This window comes from Procambarus clarkii, chromosome 19 (assembly GCF_040958095.1).
Source record: "Procambarus clarkii isolate CNS0578487 chromosome 19, FALCON_Pclarkii_2.0, whole genome shotgun sequence".
Taxonomy (NCBI): Eukaryota; Metazoa; Arthropoda; class Malacostraca; order Decapoda; family Cambaridae; genus Procambarus; species Procambarus clarkii.
Window position 1 is genome coordinate 45439833 of NC_091168.1, and position 13316 is coordinate 45453148.

General features: G+C 44.9%; 1 protein-coding gene across 1 annotated transcript in view; it reads right to left on the reverse strand.

The window, feature by feature from the left end:
- LOC123752215 (uncharacterized) overlaps positions 1–13316 on the reverse strand; it is a 535987-nt gene that overhangs the window by 270397 nt on the left and 252274 nt on the right. The gene's annotated exons all lie outside the window — the stretch shown is intronic.

A 13316-nucleotide genomic window follows, 5' to 3' on the forward strand; every position in this document is an offset into this window, starting at 1 on the left:
GGTAGAGAAGCAATATGAAAAGGACATAAGGAGCAAGGCAAAGACTCGACTCAAGCTACTGCACAGCCACATCAGGAGGAAAACAACAGTGAAGAAGCAGGTAATGAAACTGAGGATGGGGGCAGAAAGATTCACTACAAACGACAAGGAAGTGTGCGAGGAACTCAATAAGAAATACCAGGCGGTCTTCACCTCAGAGCAAGGAGAAGTCCCAGAGGTAAGAGAGGGAATATTAAACCAGACACCACTAGAGGAGTTTGTGATTACCAGTAGGGAGGTGAGGAAGCATCTGCTAGATTTGGATGTGACATTGGCTATAGGCCTCAGATGGAATATCACCATGTATTCTAAAGAAAGGAGCAGAAGCTTCGTGCCTGCCACTCTCCCTGGTGTATAACAAATCACTGGTAACAAGTGAACTGGCAAAAATTTGGAAGACGGCCAGTGTCATTTGGATTTTGGAAGACGGCCTATATACAAAAAGGGTGATAGGCAGGAGGCACTGAACTACAGGCCAGTGTCCCTAACTTGCATTCCATGCAAGATGATGGAGAAGATTGTGCAGAAAATGCTAGTAGCACGTCTGGAGCGAAAGAACTTTGTAACACAACATCAGCATGGGTTCAAAGATGGCAAATCATTCCTAACAGGTTTATTTGAGTTCCATGACCAGATAACACAAATTAGGCAAGAGAGGGATGGGCAAACTGCATATTTCTGGACTACCAGAAAGCCTTTGACACAGTACCACATTAGAGACAAGTGCACAAACTGGAGATGTAGGCAGGAGTGAAAGGGAAGGGATTCCATTACGTACTCCTTTATCCCACTGGATAAGGGAGTATGTAAGCAACAGGACACAGTGAGTCACTGTGAGGGGGTGAGGTCTCGAAGTGGCGGGGTGTCACCAGTGGAGTCTTATATGGAACATATATATACTCCTATATGGAGTCCTTGGACCTATACTGTTTCTGATATACGTAAATGATCTCCCAGAAGGAATTGACTCGTTCTTCTCAAACTTTGCTGATGATGCAAAAATTATGAGGAGGATCATGACAGAGGAAGATAGGGTGAGGATACAAGATGACCTAGACAAACTGAAGGAATGGTCAAACAAATGGCTACTAAAGTTCAACCCTAGTAAATGTAAGGTAATGAAACTAAGCGGAGGAACAAGGAGACCAGACACTGGATACCGAATGGGAGATGAAGTCCTTCATGAAACGGACAGAGAGAAAGATCTAGGAGTTGATATCACGCCAAACCTGTCTCCTGAAGCCCACATCAAATGAATAACATCAGCGGTCTATGCGAGGCTGGCTAACATCAGAACTGCTTTCAGAAACATGTGTAAGGAATCCTTCAGAACCTTGTATACCACATATGTAAGGCCAATCCTTGAGTATGCAGCTCCAGCATGGTGCCCATTCCTAGTCAAGCACAAGACAAACCGGGAAAAAGTTCAGAGGTATGACACTGGGCTAGTTCCAGAACTAAAAGGCATGAGGTATGAAGACAGGCTGCATGAACTGCACCTCACGTCGCTGGAAGACAGAAGAGATCGTGAAGACATGATTACCACATACAAAATTCTCAGGGGAATTGACAGGGTAGACAAGAATGGATTATTTAACACGGGTGGTACACGCACAAGGAGACACAGGTGGAAACTGAGTATCCAAATGAGCCACAGAGACATTAGAAAGAACTTTTTCAGTGTCATTAGAAAATGGAATGCACTAGGAAGTGATGTGGTGGAGGCTGACTCCATACACAGTTTCAAATGTATATATGATAGAGCTCAGTAGGCTCAGGAATCTGTACATTAGTTGATTGACGGTTGAGAGGCGGGACCAAAGAGCCAAAGCTCAATCCCCGCAAGCACAACTAGGTGAGTACAACTAGGCGAGTACTAGTTGCTTACGATACTACCTTCATCTACTCAGATCCTAACCCACACACACTAAATAATGTTGTAAATAACGAATTAAAAAGTCCACTCATGGATGTCAACTAACAAACTCACACTAAACATAGAAAAGACCGACTACATTTTGTTTGGAAGCAAATCGACAAATGCAATTCAGCTTTAGATAGACAATATTAACATCAAGAATAAAAATGCTGGAAAATTCCTTGGCCTATACATAGACAAGAGACTCTACTTCAGTACCTACATACAACACATAACCCAAAATGTCTAAAAAACGGTCGATATTCTTTCTAAAATCATATGTTATGTACCAAACTCTGTTTACCTCTTATTATAATATGTGCGAATCTATCCCTATCTTACATATAGTATCTGTGCATGGGGTTCACCCACTACAAACTTCCTCAAGCCCATCATCACCCAGCAAAAATCTGCTGTTAGAACATTAAAAACTGATTTTAGACAATACACAGTCCCCTTGTTTAAATCTCTAAACATACTAAACATAAACTCACTTCACACATTCTCTTATGCAATTTACATATACAAAACCTTGGTCTAGATGCAAATCTTGATCTGAAACTCTTCCTTGATAGATGCAATAGAACCCATAATCACCACACTAGAAATAGAGAGATCCCTGATATCCCTATAGAAGAGCCGTGTAAACACTCTATGCAAATAAAGGGACCTAGTCTATGGAACTCACTCTCTAACAAATTAAAAAGCTGTCTAACCTAAGTAACAAATTAAAAAGCTGTCTAACCTAAGCCTTATTCAAAAGTAACACCAGAAAGTACCAAATTTCATCATCACAGTTTCCTAAATAGTTCTTTAAACTCGCACTGTGTCTTGTGCTACACTCTCCCCCAAAGTATGTGCCTAAGCTATACAACCTCAACATTGTAATCACTGCCATCCTCCTGTATCATGGTTGTTATGTTGAATGCAAATTTTACTACTTTGTACCGAGAAATTATCCTCATATTATGATACATTGTAGCTGTTGATATTCCTCAAATTTTACTATAATGTACCTACTAATTTTCTTCAAATTTTCTTTCTATGTACCTGTTAACATTTTTCAATTTGGCTACAAATCATCTACTTAAATTTATCTGTTTGATTAAGGACCTGCCCGAAACGCTATGCATACTATTATCTTTACAAGATTGTCAAATCATCAATGCAATGTACTCTCATCAACCTAATGTACCTTCTTGTGTATATATATATATATATATATATATATATATATATATATATATATATATATATATATATATATATATATATATATATATATATATATATATATATATATATGTCGTACCTAATAGCCAGAACGCACTTCTCAGCCTACTATTCAAGGCCCGATTTGCCTAATAAGCCAAGTTTTCATGAATTAATCTTTTTTCGTCTACCTAACCTACCTAACCTAACCTAACCTAGCTTTTTTTGGCTACCTAACCTAACCTTACCTATAAATATAGGTTAGGTTAGGTTAGGTAGGGTTGGTTAGGTTCGGTCATATATCTACGTTAATTTTAACTCCAATAAAAAAAAATTGACCTCATACATAGAGAAAAGGGTTGCTTTATCATTTCATAAGAAAAAAATTATAGTAAATATATTAATTCAGGAAAACTTGGCTTATTAGGCAAATCGGGCCTTGAATAGTAGGCTGAGAAGTGAGTTCTGGCTACTAGGTACGACATATATATATATATATATATATATATATGTCGTACCTAGTAGCCAGAATACACTTCTCAGCCTACTATGCATGGCCCGATTTGCCTAATAAGCCAAGTTTTCCTGAATTAATATATTTTCTCTAATTTTTTTCTTATGAAATGAAAAAGCTACCCATTTCATTATGTATGAGGTCAATTTTTTTTTATTGGAGTTAAAATGAACGTAGATATATGACCGAACCTAACCAACCCTACCTAACCTATCTTTATAGGTTAGGTTAGGTTAGGTAGCCGAAAAAGTTAGGTTAGGTTAGGTTAGGTAGGTTAGGTAGTCGAAAAACAATTAATTCATGAAAACTTGGCTTATTAGGCAAATCGGGCCTTGCATAGTAGGCTGAGAAGTGCGTTCTGGCTACTAGGTACGACATATATATATATATATATATATATATATATATATATATATATATATATAACTGATTAGAACTTGCATTTCCCTGATTTTATATCTACTTTTGAGTGAGGTGGGAAGGGTGATGTGGCATTACATTTGAGTGAGGTGGGAAGGATGATGTGGCATTAGAGGATATTAATAGGGTATTAAAAGTATCAACACAAGACAGAACACGAAACAATGGATATTGAATAGAAGTGTTTGTAGAAAGCCTATTGGTCAATATTTCTTGATGCTTCTATATTGGAGCGGAGTCTTGAGGTGGGTAGAATATAGTTGTGCAATAATTGGCTGTTGATTGCTGGTGTTGACTTCTTGATGTATATATATATATATATATATATATATATATATATATATATATATATATATATATATATATATATATGCGAACAAGCCTGAATGGTCCCCAGGACATATGCAACTGAAAACTCACACCCCAGAAGTGACTCGAACCCATACTCCCAGAAGCAACGCAACTGGTATGTACTAGACGCCTTAATCCACTTGACCATCACGACCGGACAAAATGAGGTGATAGCCGAGGCTATATGAACCACCCCACCGCCGGCACTCGGATAGTTATCTTGGGCATAGCATTTTACCAAATCACCTCATTCTTTGGGGCACACGTGAGGAACACAAATGTGAACAAGCCTGAATGGTCCCCAGGACATATGCAACTGAAAACTCACACCCCAGAAGTGACTCGAACCCATACTCCCAGAAGCAACGCAACTGGTATGTACAAGACGCCTTAATCCACTTGACCATCACGACCGGACAAAATGAGGTGATAGCCGAGGCTATATGAACCACCCCACCGCCGGCACTCGGATAGTTATCTTGGGCATAGCATTTTACCAAATCACCTCATTCTTTGGGGCACACGTGAGGAACACAAATGCGAACAAGCCTGAATGGTCCCCAGGACATATGCAACTGAAAACTCACACCCCAGAAGTGACTCGAACCCATACTCCCAGAAGCAACGCAACTGGTATGTACAAGACGCCTTAATCCACTTGACCATCACGACCGGACAAAATGAGGTGATAGCCGAGGCTATATGAACCACCCCACCGCCGGCACTCGGATAGTTATCTTGGGCATAGCATTTTACCAAATCACCTCATTCTTTGGGGCACACGTGAGGAACACAAATGCGAACAAGCCTGAATGGTCCCCAGGACATATGCAACTGAAAACTCACACCCCAGAAGTGACTCGAACCCATACTCCCAGAAGCAACGCAACTGGTATGTACAAGACGCCTTAATCCACTTGACCATCACGACCGGACAAAATGAGGTGATAGCCGAGGCTATATGAACCACCCCACCGCCGGCACTCGGATAGTTATCTTGGGCATAGCATTTTACCAAATCACCTCATTCTTTGGGGCACACGTGAGGAACACAAATGCGAACAAGCCTGAATGGTCCCCAGGACATATGCAACTGAAAACTCACACCCCAGAAGTGACTCGAACCCATACTCCCAGAAGCAACGCAACTGGTATGTACAAGACGCCTTAATCCACTTGACCATCACGACCGGACAAAATGAGGTGATAGCCGAGGCTATATGAACCACCCCACCGCCGACACTCGGATAGTTATCTTGGGCATAGCATTTTACCAAATCACCTCATTCTTTGGGGCACACGTGAGGAACACAAATGCGAACAAGCCTGAATGGTCCCCAGGACATATGCAACTGAAAACTCACACCCCAGAAGTGACTCGAACCCATACTCCCAGAAGCAACGCAACTGGTATGTACAAGACGCCTTAATCCACTTGACCATCACGACCGGACAAAATGAGGTGATAGCCGAGGCTATATGAACCACCCCACCGCCGGCACTCGGATAGTTATCTTGGGCATAGCATTTTACCAAATCACCTCATTCTTTGGGGCACACGTGAGGAACACAAATGCGAACAAGCCTGAATGGTCCCCAGGACATATGCAACTGAAAACTCACACCCCAGAAGTGACTCGAACCCATACTCCCAGAAGCAACGCAACTGGTATGTACAAGACGCCTTAATCCACTTGACCATCATGACCGGACAAAATGAGGTGATAGCCGAGGCTATATGAACCACCCCACCGCCGGCACTCGGATAGTTATCTTGGGCATAGCATTTTACCAAATCACCTCATTCTTTGGGGCACACGTGAGGAACACAAATGCGAACAAGCCTGAATGGTCCCCAGGACATATGCAACTGAAAACTCACACCCCAGAAGTGACTCGAACCCATACTCCCAGAAGCAACGCAACTGGTATGTACAAGACGCCTTAATCCACTTGACCATCACGACCGGACAAAATGAGGTGATAGCCGAGGCTATATGAACCACCCCACCGCCGGCACTCGGATAGTTATCTTGGGCATAGCATTTTACCAAATCACCTCATTCTTTGGGGCACACGTGAGGAACACAAATGCGAACAAGCCTGAATGGTCCCCAGGACATATGCAACTGAAAACTCACACCCCAGAAGTGACTCGAACCCATACTCCCAGAAGCAACGCAACTGGTATGTACAAGACGCCTTAATCCACTTGACCATCACGACCGGACAAAATGAGGTGATTGTCCGGTCGTGATGGTCAAGTGGATTAAGGCGTCTTGTACATACCAGTTGCGTTGCTTCTGGGAGTATGGGTTCGAGTCACTTCTGGGGTGTGAGTTTTCAGTTGCATATGTCCTGGGGACCATTCAGGCTTGTTCGCATTTGTGTTCCTCACGTGTGCCCCAAAGAATGAGGTGATTTGGTAAAATGCTATGCCCAAGATAACTATCCGAGTGCCGGCGGTGGGGTGGTTCATATAGCCTCGGCTATCACCTCATTTTGTCCGGTCGTGATGGTCAAGTGGATTAAGGCGTCTTGTACATACCAGTTGCGTTGCTTCTGGGAGTATGGGTTCGAGTCACTTCTGGGGTGTGAGTTTTCAGTTGCATATGTCCTGGGGACCATTCAGGCTTGTTCGCATTTGTGTTCCTCACGTGTGCCCCAAAGAATGAGGTGATTTGGTAAAATGCTATGCCCAAGATAACTATCCGAGTGCCGGCGGTGGGGTGGTTCATATAGCCTCGGCTATCACCTCATTTTGTCCGGTCGTGATGGTCAAGTGGATTAAGGCGTCTTGTACATACCAGTTGCGTTGCTTCTGGGAGTATGGGTTCGAGTCACTTCTGGGGTGTGAGTTTTCAGTTGCATATGTCCTGGGGACCATTCAGGCTTGTTCGCATTTGTGTTCCTCACGTGTGCCCCAAAGAATGAGGTGATTTGGTAAAATGCTATGCCCAAGATAACTATCCGAGTGCCGGCGGTGGGGTGGTTCATATAGCCTCGGCTATCACCCCATTTTGTCCGGTCGTGATGGTCAAGTGGATTAAGGCGTCTTGTACATACCAGTTGCGTTGCTTCTGGGAGTATGGGTTCGAGTCACTTCTGGGGTGTGAGTTTTCAGTTGCATATGTCCTGGGGACCATTCAGGCTTGTTCGCATTTGTGTTCCTCACGTGTGCCCCAAAGAATGAGGTGATTTGGTAAAATGCTATGCCCAAGATAACTATCCGAGTGCCAGCGGTGGGGTGGTTCACATAGCCTCGGCTATCACCTCATTTTGTCCGGTCGTGATGGTCAAGTGGATTAAGGCGTCTTGTACATACCAGTTGCGTTGCTTCTGGGAGTATGGGTTCGAGTCACTTCTGGGGTGTGAGTTTTCAGTTGCATATGTCCTGGGGACCATTCAGGCTTGTTCGCATTTGTGTTCCTCACGTGTGCCCCAAAGAATGAGGTGATTTGGTAAAATGCTATGCCCAAGATAACTATCCGAGTGCCGGCGGTGGGGTGGTTCATATAGCCTCGGCTATCACCTCATTTTGTCCGGTCGTGATGGTCAAGTGGATTAAGGCGTCTTGTACATACCAGTTGCGTTGCTTCTGGGAGTATGGGTTCGAGTCACTTCTGGGGTGTGAGTTTTCAGTTGCATATGTCCTGGGGACCATTCAGGCTTGTTCGCATTTGTGTTCCTCACGTGTGCCCCAAAGAATGAGGTGATTTGGTAAAATGCTATGCCCAAGATAACTATCCGAGTGCCGGCGGTGGGGTGGTTCATATAGCCTCGGCTATCACCTCATTTTGTCCGGTCGTGATGGTCAAGTGGATTAAGGCGTCTTGTACATACCAGTTGCGTTGCTTCTGGGAGTATGGGTTCGAGTCACTTCTGGGGTGTGAGTTTTCAGTTGCATATGTCCTGGGGACCATTCAGGCTTGTTCGCATTTGTGTTCCTCACGTGTGCCCCAAAGAATGAGGTGATTTGGTAAAATGCTATGCCCAAGATAACTATCCGAGTGCCGGCGGTGGGGTGGTTCATATAGCCTCGGCTATCACCTCATTTTGTCCGGTCGTGATGGTCAAGTGGATTAAGGCGTCTTGTACATACCAGTTGCGTTGCTTCTGGGAGTATGGGTTCGAGTCACTTCTGGGGTGTGAGTTTTCAGTTGCATATGTCCTGGGGACCATTCAGGCTTGTTCGCATTTGTGTTCCTCACGTGTGCCCCAAAGAATGAGGTGATTTGGTAAAATGCTATGCCCAAGATAACTATCCGAGTGCCGGCGGTGGGGTGGTTCATATAGCCTCGGCTATCACCTCATTTTGTCCGGTCGTGATGGTCAAGTGGATTAAGGCGTCTTGTACATACCAGTTGCGTTGCTTCTGGGAGTATGGGTTCGAGTCACTTCTGGGGTGTGAGTTTTCAGTTATATATATATATATATATATATATATATTGTGACGGTAACGCGTTGGTGTTCGGCTGTTTAAGGCTAGGGGTATGGCCTCGTCACATAGTTATAAAAAAAAATAGAAAAAACTGGAACTTCGTCTGTGGTAAGGTAAGGAGAAGACACACAAAACACAAGTAAACTTTAACAATGAAATTTTAATTACGTTAAATAAATCAAAACATGAATAAAATGCACAAACAAATTCTTATAATAAAATCAATCAAAATAATAAGAATAATTAGATGACACAATGAAAAGTTACGTTAAGGCAAAATAACAAGAAGTGCAATACAAAGTAAAATGGGAGGTGCTGGAATATTGGCTTAAAGCCACCACCTCTCTCAGTACACGCTAGAGTCTAGCTGGGAGGAGTGGTGACCACGAGAGCACTGAACATTCTGAAGTCCGAGGTTGGGGCGACCCCAGACATCAAGTAGTATGGGGGGGCGAGTGCAGGTGCAGCCAGACCGGCGACCAATCAGCGGAGCCGGTAGCGATCAACATGTAGTTTGGTGGTTTGGGTCCGAACAGGTGGCTGGCTGCATACGTTTTGCTCACCCTGGCAAGCCTTGCTGGTGTTGTTGCCATTGTTGGACATGTCTTCCATAGTCGTTTTATATAATTCCAACGACGGGTTTGTGGAGGGAAGAGCAGGCTCAATCTCTTGAAGGAGATTATTGTCACAACTCTCCCCCGAAGCCTGCGGTTCTGGAAGAAGTACGTCGTTATGTGGTGGAGTAATGGATGGAGTCGCTTCTACTTCATAAACTCTGGAGAGGGCATCGGCTATGGTGTTGTCAGAACCCTTGATATAGCGGATCTCCAGGTTGAAGTCTTGTAAATACAGAGCCCATCGTAGAAGACGCTGGTTGGTGAATTGGGCTTGATGTAGGAAGCGGAGAGGGTTGTGGTCTGAGAAGATGGTGGTAGACCTGGCGCCTTGTAGGTACGGAGCGAAGTGTTGGAGGTTCAGGACGATGGATAGTAGCTCCTTTTCAATAGTGCTGTAGTTCCTCTGGTGTGGTTTCAGTTTGTAGCTGTAGTAGCTGACAGGTAGAATTTCCTCGCCTCGTTGTTGCATCAGGACACCACCAACGCCGGTACCACTGGCGTCGACATGAAGGACGAAAGGCTTGGTGATATCTGGAGAGGCGAGAATGGGGTTAGAACAGAGGAGGAATTTGAGTTGTTCAAAAGCAACGGTTTGCTGTATGGTCCAATTATACCGTTGCTTGGGACTGGTTAATAGAATTAGAGGTGTGGCGACTGTACTGAAATTCCTCACAAACCTACGGTAGTAAGAGGCAAGACCAAGGAAGCGCAGGAGCTGCTTCCTGGTGGTAGGCTGTGGATACTGTTGGATGGCTTGAGTGTGTGAGTCTAACGGAGCTATGCTGCCACTCCCAATAACATGACCCAGATAACGCACTTTACCTTTCGCGAAAGTGGACTTGCCCAGGTTGATGGTGAGGCCGGCTGTCAGGAGCTTTGAGAACAGACGTCGCAGCTGGAGCAGATGATCACTCCAGGAGTTGGAGGCTACGACGATATCGTCCAGGTAGGCGTAGGTGTTATCCAAGCCCTGGATGACACGGTTGACAGCTCTTTGAAAGGTGGCCGGGGCATTACATAGTCCGAAAGGAAGGCGTTCATATCTGAAAAGTCCAAAAGGAGTGATGAAAGCAGATATCTCTTTAGCGCGCTCCGTTAGACACACTTGATAGTACCCCTTAAGCAAGTCCACTTGGGACAAGTACTGGGCACTACCAATGGCATCAAGGATGTCATCTATCCTTGGCAAGGGGTAAGCATCCTTGACAGTGACAGAGTTCAGTTTACGATAGTCAGTGCACAACCGCACCTTACCTTGGGGTTTGGGCACCAAGATACAGGGTGAGGCCCAGGGGGACTCACAAGGTGTAGCCAGTCCATGATCCAAGAGGTATTGCACCTCAGCACGCATGACTTCCTTCTTGCTCGGGCTGATTCGGTAGAAGGGTTGACGAATCGGCCGGGTGTCGGGGAGCAGTTGGATGTCGTGCTGGGTAACATTACACTCTTGGGGATCATCTCTGAACAACTCTTGATGTTCTCTGAAGATCTTGACGAGAGGTGCACTATGATTATCCTGAAAGTATTTGGGAAGATCATTAAGGATTTCAGAATTAGAAAGCGCTGACTCCTTGTCAGTGCTTTCGGGAGGAGAAGCCGGGAAGGTCTCACTGTGGATGTAGGGTTCTGTGAAAGTAGAATAGTTAATCAAGACAGTGGGAGGAGTACCATTATATTGCTTCAGGAGGTTGACGTGGCACAGCTGGGTCTTCCGCCGCCTATCTGGAGTCTCTATCACATAATTGTTATTATTCCTGCACTCTTTGACGCAGTAGGGTCCTGAAAACCTGTTTTGTAAAGGTGAACCTGGGATAGGAAAATAGGCAAGGACGAAGTCTCCCGGCTTGAATTTTCTTACTTTGCTGGTCTGGTCGTAATGAGTCTTCATTCTCACCTGGGCTTTCAATAGATTATTATGGGCAAAGCGGTGGACTCTCTCTAGAATGTGTTGAAGGTTTTGAAGAAACTGGGGCACATTCTGATGCTCACTGAAGGTGGCATCTCTGAGAGAGTCTTTGAAAGCCTTAAGGGGAGTACGGCACTTACGGCCGTAGAGCATCTCATAAGGAGATACTCCTAGGGACTCATTGGGGAGACTTCTGAAAATACACATTATTAGGTCAATCTGCTTATCCCAATCCTTTGAGGTTTCACTACAAAACTTTTTCAAGAGTGCTTTGATGGTCTGATGACTACGTTCAAGAGAACCCTGTGAAGCAGGATGATAGGGGCTGGACAGTACCTGTTTGATGTTGAACTCCTCCAGTGTCCTTTTGAAGAGATCACTGGTGAAGTTGGTGCCACAGTCACTTTGAATCTCCCTGGGAAATCCGTATTGAGTGAAGATCTTCAATAGATGTTTGATAACCGTAGCAGCCGTGATGTTCTTCACTGGAACTGCTATGGGAAATCTGGTGGTAGGACACAGGATGGTTAGGATGTAGGCGTTACCTGAACTGGTCCGAGGTAAAGGACCAACACAGTCTATTATGAGTCTGTGGAAAGGTTCCGCAGGCACCTGTATGGGAATCAGTGGTGCTCTGGGAATGGAGACGTTCGGTTTGCCTGCCATCTGACATGTATGACACTGTTTTACGTACTGTTTGACGTTATTTACCATACCTGGCCAGTAGTAGTCTTGACGAATCCCATGGTAAGTCTTGTTGAAGCCGTAGTGGGAGAATGCTCCGTGGGCCAGGTGTAGAATAGTGGGCCGCAGGCTGGTGGGAATCACAAGTTGTTCGATGTTGGCCCAATCGTCCTCCTCCTTCAGTTTACTGGGTCTATATCTGCGGTAGAGCAAGTCGTTCTCTAGGAAGAACCCAGGAATACTGTCGGGTTGAGTCTCAACCTGGAAAAACAATGGTGTTAAAGTAAGATCTTCCCTCTGCAACTTACGGAACTCCAACTTGGTCAGATGCGGGGGGAGTCTCTGAGGGTCTTGAGGGACAGCGGTAGCAGTAGAGTCAGCTGGCTGTGGACGTGCGGCTTGTGCACGGGTGGTCACGAGAACCGGAGGAGAAACTTCATCACTCTCTTGAACCTCTGCTGGAACATACTCAAGAATAGGATTTATTGGCACAGAGTTACACACCTGGGGTTTGTCCATGACGATCAGGTTGGTCGGTTGCAGGTCTTCTGCCAAGTCGTTGCCTAGGAGAAGTTGCACTCCAGGCATGGGAAAAGGCTTTTCCCTGACGGCGACTTGGACTTCTCTGTTCACGTAGGGACAATCCAGGTGGACTCTGGCGAGAGGGTATGGAGTGGTAGCAGTGAGGTCAGTGATGAAGACTGTTTCCCCGGTGTAGACTATGTTGGGCACAGCCGACTTCAAGATGATCGATTGTAGAGCCGCTGTGTCCCTCAAGATCTTCAATTTGAAACGTCCCTCCGGATTTGAACCGTTGGCAGAGACAGTTCCAGTATACAGGTGGTTACTGAAAAGAGAAAGATCATTAACATTAACACCAACATTCATCACAGGCTTACCGGACTTAGGAGGAGTTGGTTTGGGTCTTTGTTGGTCAGTGGTTCCCTTGTATTGAGACTTACCACACTTGTCTATGGTATGTCCATAGAGTCTACAATACTTGCAGTACAGTTGTGAACCAGCTTGATCGGGGCTCACCTTCTCGTAACTGTACCACGACTTCTTACTGGAGGATGGTTCAGGTGTCAGCCGGTGGATGAGGCTGTAAGTGTCAGCCGACTTAGCACACTTCAGGTAGTCGGTTTCTTCTTTATCTGCTAAGTAGAGGCGGACAGGAGGTGGCACACGTCTCAAGAATTCTTCAACAAGCATCA